At 43.1% G+C, this 7185-nt stretch overlaps 1 pseudogene; it reads right to left on the reverse strand.

Annotated features, from left to right (window-relative positions):
• Positions 1-5628: 5628 nt before the first annotated feature.
• Positions 5629-7185, reverse strand: part of LOC119279105 — a 3437-nt pseudogene continuing 1880 nt past the window's right edge.

Below are 7185 nucleotides of genomic sequence, written 5' to 3' on the forward strand. Positions count from 1 at the left end.
ATTAGATGTGTAGTAATTAATTTGTTTATATTATGTTAGATTTTTTTGTTAGATTAATTAGATTTTTTTGTTAGATTAGATGTGTAGTAATTTTGATATTTAGTTCATAGATTTTTTTTGTTAGATTAGATTTTTTTTTGTTAGATTAGATGTGTAGTAATTAATTTTGTTCATAGAATTTTAATGATTTTTTTGTTCATAGTATTTAGAAAAAGGAAAAAAACAAGAAGTAGTTTATATATAGTTGAACTAGCTAGTTGATTTAATAAACTAATTTATTTTACAATATATAGAAGTAGTTTGTTTTTAGTAAGTACTACTTATTTATTTATAGTAAGTGCTTAGTAGTTGAACTGGATAGTTGATTTAATTAATAAAACTACTTTTATTTAACTATATATAGAAGTAGTTGCCGCATCGACGTCGACGATGCCTATCCCGCATCCTCGTCATCGTCGACTCGGCGGTGGAGGCCTGCTTGATCAGGACCATGTTCGGGACTGGGCTCCGCCGGGCTGGTATTGGGAGGTGCTACCTTCTGGGGGACGTAGGTTGGTGAGAAGGCAGCCCGTTGTTGACCCGATCCTTGTTTGGTGGCGGTCGCGTGGGCCAGTGACGGTGGTGAGGCATCCGGACACTACGGAGGTGGTACGTCACCGTGTTAGTGAGGAGGACGAGCACGTCCGTCGCTACATGGTTGCATTGAAGGACAAATTCGACAATACCTGGCAGGTTCTTCAGGGATCTCACTGGAGCTATGATCCTGTGATGGTTCCTTATCTTTGGGTGTCGACCGCCCGCGTCGATACCCGTCGGGCGCTACGGTTCTAGTTGTATTAGTGATAATATTCGACGATGTACGGACACCAAGAGATGATGTACTTTTGCTTATAATTATTGAATGCATGCTAATTTGAATACTATACTTTATTTTATGATTTGGTTTTGCTTATTGAATGCTCATATTGGATAAGTTCTCCTTCATTCCCGTGTGCTAGACAATTTGATATAATAATGCATTCGGGAATGAAAGGAGGAGCTACGTACATCGATCATCGATAGTCAACCCATGATTAATAATAATGATCTAGTTTAATATTTGAATTATGAACGTAGGCCGGAAATGTCGTACTCATCGGACGACGAAAACCGCCCGGGGGAGTGCGACTGGTGCCACGACGACCGAGGTATCTGCGACAGGTTCATTGTGCTAGACGAAGATCGTGGCTTCAGCATTAAGCTCGAGGAGACCTTCGATGTTCATACGGTACGCAACCGACGATAATAGTTTTTTTCGTAATTACTCATGACTTCAACTATTTTAATCATGACAATATTTTTCATCTTTTCCAATTAGACTAGCTTATCCCATGCTTTGCAAGACGCTATGTCTTGGAGAGGATGGGTTTTGAAGACCATGAAAGTTTCAGAACCAAAAAAATTATCCTAAGTACCCATCATGGTGTGGATTTTCAAGTAAAGCTGTACAAAGCTCAGAGTGTAACCCATTTTGGTTGCAAAAATTGGGAAGCACTTTGCAAGATGTATGATTTTGATGAGGGTATGCTTGTTACCATGGATCTTGGTGATCCTACAATCGAGCAAGAGAGACCTACGATTTTCGTCCTTGTGGATACACCTCCAATTCTTCCTCCATGTGAGCTTAACATAGTTATTAAGTAATTTATATTGTTTATGTCAAAATAGTTGACAACTTATTCTCCATTGACAGCTTATTTTCATTCTTCAAAGAATGTGCGGAAGATGGTAAACAGAACCTACTACACCGAAGGCTCCGAACTAACTTATCAGGAGAAAAATCATCTGGTCACATTTTGTACTGATCTTAAGAATTACAATGTCTACAATCGAACTCCTCAACATTATGGTCAATACGTGCCACTAGTGCACGTGTTGAACTACGGTAACTACCATGGAGATACCCTGGTAAGATTTTTTACTACTACAACATCCGTGCATCTTTTTGCACACTTCTAAAACTAGTACATCATATCATTGCTAATTACGAAGTTATTACTATGTTTTTCAACAGATAATCCCGAATGATTGTGTGCCTCATCTGATGTATACACACGGTAGCCTTCATGTTTTGAACATACAACCAGGTCGTCCTATGAATCTCAACTGTCCATACCGGGTTTCTAAAAGAAGTGGAGACATGACAATCAAAGGATGGAAAAAATGTATGGACAGTCGTAAGGAGCTTCTTGGAAGCAACATTCAGCGAAGGGAAGAAATTGAAGACAGGATGATCGCCATTCTTCATAATGGAGAGTCAGGGTCTATATTGTTTTATGCTATTTTACCTTAAGGGTGTTTAGGTCCTACCTGATACTGATGATCATGTGTTAAGAACAATTATGTAGGGTTGGGTTCGATGACTATGAGGATGATGATCGTATGACTTATTATTAATAACGAGTAGAAGTTGTATGATGATGCATGATTAGTAGGACGAGTACTTGTTATTATATATGCTGATGTATGCGAGCATGCATGAGTTATTATATCAGCGGGTAAAATAAACATATATATCAGCAGCGTTGGTAAACCAAGGACGAAGATATAAGAGAGGACACTTCTCTCTATTAGCTAGCTAATATAACAACCTAAAAATAACCCCCAAAACCCCTAAAACAGCCACTTTCCAAAAAGAATGGACTTTTGGTCCCGGTTGGTGCCACCAACCGGGACCAAAGGCCCCCTGACTGGGCAAGGCGCGCAGAGCCACGTGGAGGCACATTAGTCCCGGTTCTTGTTTGAACCGGGACTAATGGGTGGAGGTATTAGTAACGACCCATTAGTCCCGGTTCATGAACCGGGACTAAAGGCCCTCACGAACCGGGACTATTAGGTGTTTTTCTACTAGTGTCACTTCATTATTAATTGGATTATTGTTTGGAAATTTAAGGCTATTTTATATGTTGCGTATTTGAACACGAAAGTCCCCTTCTACTCCCGAGCTGAGCTCGGGATGAACAGTAAATTCCAATTTTTTTAAAAAAATCTGATTCTTTTGGTGCAAACTTTAACAAATGTTCTCGGTGCTTGCAAATTTTCATCCCGAAATAACATCCGTGGAAGTCATAGCAAAAAGAAAAAAGAAAGAAAAAGAACACTCCAAAATGCTTTCGAAAATAGCATTTTTTGGAGTATTGATTTTGTTTTTTTACCACGACTTCCATGAATGTTATTTCGGGATGAAAACTTGCAAGCACTGAGAATATTTGTCAAAGTTTGCACCACTTATTTTTCAGAATTTTGTGATTTTTTTACTATTTTTTCAGTTTTGTTGTTCACTAAGGAGCATATGAGCTCGGGCTAGATACTCGGCGTCCATTCAAACACCATATTCCGATTTGAAGATTAGGCACTTAGCCTCATGTTTGCCCAACCTTCACAAAAGTTCTGACTACGCTACTGGCACCGTGAAGGGTGTCACCCTACCAAGATAAACACAAAAAAAAAATCCTACACCTACGGTGAACCTATGTAAGTTTTACAAATCTTTACAAATTAGAATCAAATCACTACTGTAACGCTGCAGATGTCGAGTTTCCAAGGTTCCCCGAGTTCCTTTTATCAGGAGCTCGGCAGTGTAAGGTGGCTGCCGAGTTTCTACGCAATTGAACTCTATAGTGCCACAAAACTCGGCAAATATCAATGTGTGCCCAGTGCCTGTAAAAAGGGAATTGACGACAAGGAGAAACTCGACGATGTCACACATTGACCGAGTTTCGCACATCAGAAACTGGGCAGGGCCCTAACAGGTGGGCCCCACCAACGACTAGGCGCCAGAGATGTGATGACAGTCTATGTTTACTGGGTTTGCACTAACAAAAACACAGCAATCTTTTTTTCCTTTTTACTTTTTACTACAGAATTTCAGGGGTCACGTCGATGCCGAGCTCTCGTGGAAAAAAACTCGGCAAAGACCTGGTAGGTGGGCCCACGGGAGACGTGGCAATGGCTATTGGACGGTTGGGATTCCTATGCCGAGTTCTGAACTCAGCAAAGCACTGACCTTTCGTCTACCCCGCACATATAAGTCAGGGTGGACACGGTCCGGGCCGGTCCGGTCCCTGACAGAGCCTCGCTTTTGACCGGCCGTGGTTGGCCCGGCCCGGACCGGACCGAGGTTGTCTGCGGTCCTGTTTCTCTGGACCGGACCGGCAGCACCTAGGCTCGGTGAGGACCGAGGGGACCGAATGGATCGGCTGCAGTTCGTGTCTGGGAGTGAGATGGGATGTTTTTTAGAACTCTTTGACAGTAAATTTGAACCTACAAATCATTAGGTTGCAAAAGAAGTTCAAATGGACAAAAAATAAGCAAGTTTGCAAACTCCCAAATTATCAACTGAAGAAAGATGCCAACTGAAGAAAGATGCCAACTGAAGAAAGTTCAGAGGAAGTGCAGAATTAAACAACTGACGGCGTCGGTGTGCAGGTGCAGGTTGCAGCCATTACGTTACCCGCGTCCTCCAGCTTCGTGGTTGACGGCGGCGAGCCAGCGGGAGGAGGTGGTCGACGATGGGCAGGTAGAGACGGACACGGTCGACGTCTCGACGTCGGCGGGCAGGAGCAGTCAATCCGGCTCCTTCACTCATCATTCCCCCGCGTGCAGGTGTATAGGAGGAGGTGGTCGTCGACGAGACGATGACAACACGAGGAGCTGCAGGTGTTTGACGATGGCAATGGCTGCCGGCGGCGGCGGCGCTCCCTGCTCGAAGGAAAGTAGGTCGGGGAACGTGGGGTGGGGGCTTTGCCCTAGCGTAGCGACTCGCTGTCTAAGAATACACTGCTGGGCTGCGCACCTGGGCCAAGTATCTCGGTCCACCGAGCTGGCCCGGTCAAAAACAGGACCGGACCGACTTATTTTCGGGCCTGTTTCTGCAGACCGGACCGGTCATTTTTATCAGCGGGCCAGGACCGTTCGGTCCGGTCCGTCGCGGGCCGCGAGCCTGGCCAAAAGCCCGCTCGCCACGTCCAGGCTGACATATAAGCATGGGCGCACATCTCCCTCCTCCGCCCCACGTCGAAAAAGTTATACCACAAATATTCCTCCGCTTGCTAAGCTACATGTCTGAATTTCACTACATTCCAACATTTGTCTGAATTTTTGTTATAAGGTCTGTCCGAATTCAACAGAGTTATAAATGGGGTTGAGCAGATGTACATTTACATGTTTTGGCCGACTACACAACACAACCGCACAAAGTGCTGGTCATCCGCTCTATTCTGAATAAGCTACATCAGTAAGTAAATTGGCACATAATTTTTTACAGAATCTAATGTAAGTAATTGACAGAGCATGTTATTTCATTTACAACTTCTGTTATTCCTCCAGGTGTTGAATGCATCTTTCTGTCATGATGCTTCAGTAATGTTCATCTCCCGTGGTAGCATGTTATTATCAGATGAGCTACCATGCAATTTTAATAGCCTTCTTGGCAGCAAAGAATTAAAGGTTGGATCAGATCTGACCAGGGCCGAGTATAAATCCTTTGTATATCGTTATGTTCTGAGATCGATATGTGCAGGAGAGGGGCTTTGCTAGCACACGGTTTGTCCTAACCATGCGTATCAGCTCCATGAATGGCATGGTAGCTTATTCGGCGCTGGGAGGGCATGTGCCGATGTACTCAAAACCGACGACGAGGAATGCTAGGCCTTGAATGAAGAGGTAGATGTAGTATCCTTTCTTTGCGTAAATCATGTCGTAGCACTCACATATAATTATGCAGGTTCCAACAAAAATCTCTGAGCAGTTGTACCTGATAAAAAGAACACACAAATCAGCCATTATTTGACAAAACTAGAAAACGTTCAAAACGGTAGTCAATATACAGTAAACCAAAGTAGTATATATCATAATGTATTAGCTTCGAGACAACAGACTTTGCTTACTTGTCCCATACTCGTGTTCGCCTCTTCTCGAGCTTTGGTACTAGGGGCGTCGTTAGCTCGACGTCTATCACTTGCACATCATTTAATCCTTCCATGGCTGGCTCTGCCTTGTTGGCATCTCCCAATTTCTCAGTGACCACCCACTCATTGACTCGTCTAGCATCAAGAAGACCAGTTATTGTGGCCTTTATCTGGTGCAATGACATCACATTATCAAGAGGACCCAAAGGATCACCAGATGAAATGAACTGAAAGAGTGGCTTTCTAGTGTTAACCGAATGTAATAAACATTACAACTCTCGTTCGATCTTAGGGTGTGTGTTACCTTGGTGATCCAAGCAGGGGCGGAGCCAGGATTTAGGCATATATAGGGGGGGCCAAATGGCAATGAAGCCAAAAAAAAAAAATTGTTCGCCTCACTACTACACAATACTTGTATATTCAAGCATCATACACATTTAACTTTGCCTAGACACACTTTTTTTGGTAGCTGGAGCGTCTCTAGCGATAGCTAATATTGGTCAATAATTCCACATAAGAGCCAATAAGACAAATTTTATAATCAAACTACTCTGAAATATGACATGAAATGCATTGCTAAAAACATTTTCTTATGGAAACTTAAGATATATGAACAATCATAATCATGTATAATCAAATGGTTGGCTTTTAGCTTGCATATATATAGATTGGAATGGCAAACCATTGCTGGTTGTATTAGGACATTGTATTGTTCTATTAGCAAAAATTGATCAATGTTGCCAGAATACATACCTACAGAATCAAACCCAGTTCCTCCGCGTCCCCTCGTCAAAGTTGATCGGCTAGTCGTCAATGGCTGGCACGACACATACATAGTTGTTTACAGATGCTGGACGAAGCATTGATGGTTCCCAGCTTTCGAATCATTGCAGGTGCCTATACCCTAGCGCGGCAACACATAAGAAATCACACAACGAAAATAACTAAGATCTGAGGTAGAAGTTCAACACCATACAAGATGAGAATTGAGAGATTAGTAGATGGTGTGATGTGTTAACCTTGGCTAGTTCGTGGCTGCGGCCAGAAGAACTGGTGAGTGGAGTAGCATGTGTCGTTGTATGAATCAGATCTTAGTAGGGGGGAGCAGAGGCAGGCAGACGACGGACGGCGGCGGCGCATCCCTAATCCAATCACGCGATAATCACGGGAGATAATGCCTAGCGTGGACTTCGCCAATGCCAGATTGCACGGGAGATAATGCCTAGCATGGGCCTGT

The sequence above is a fragment of the Triticum dicoccoides genome, chromosome 3B, assembly GCF_002162155.2.
Source record: "Triticum dicoccoides isolate Atlit2015 ecotype Zavitan chromosome 3B, WEW_v2.0, whole genome shotgun sequence".
Taxonomy (NCBI): domain Eukaryota; kingdom Viridiplantae; phylum Streptophyta; class Magnoliopsida; order Poales; family Poaceae; genus Triticum; species Triticum dicoccoides.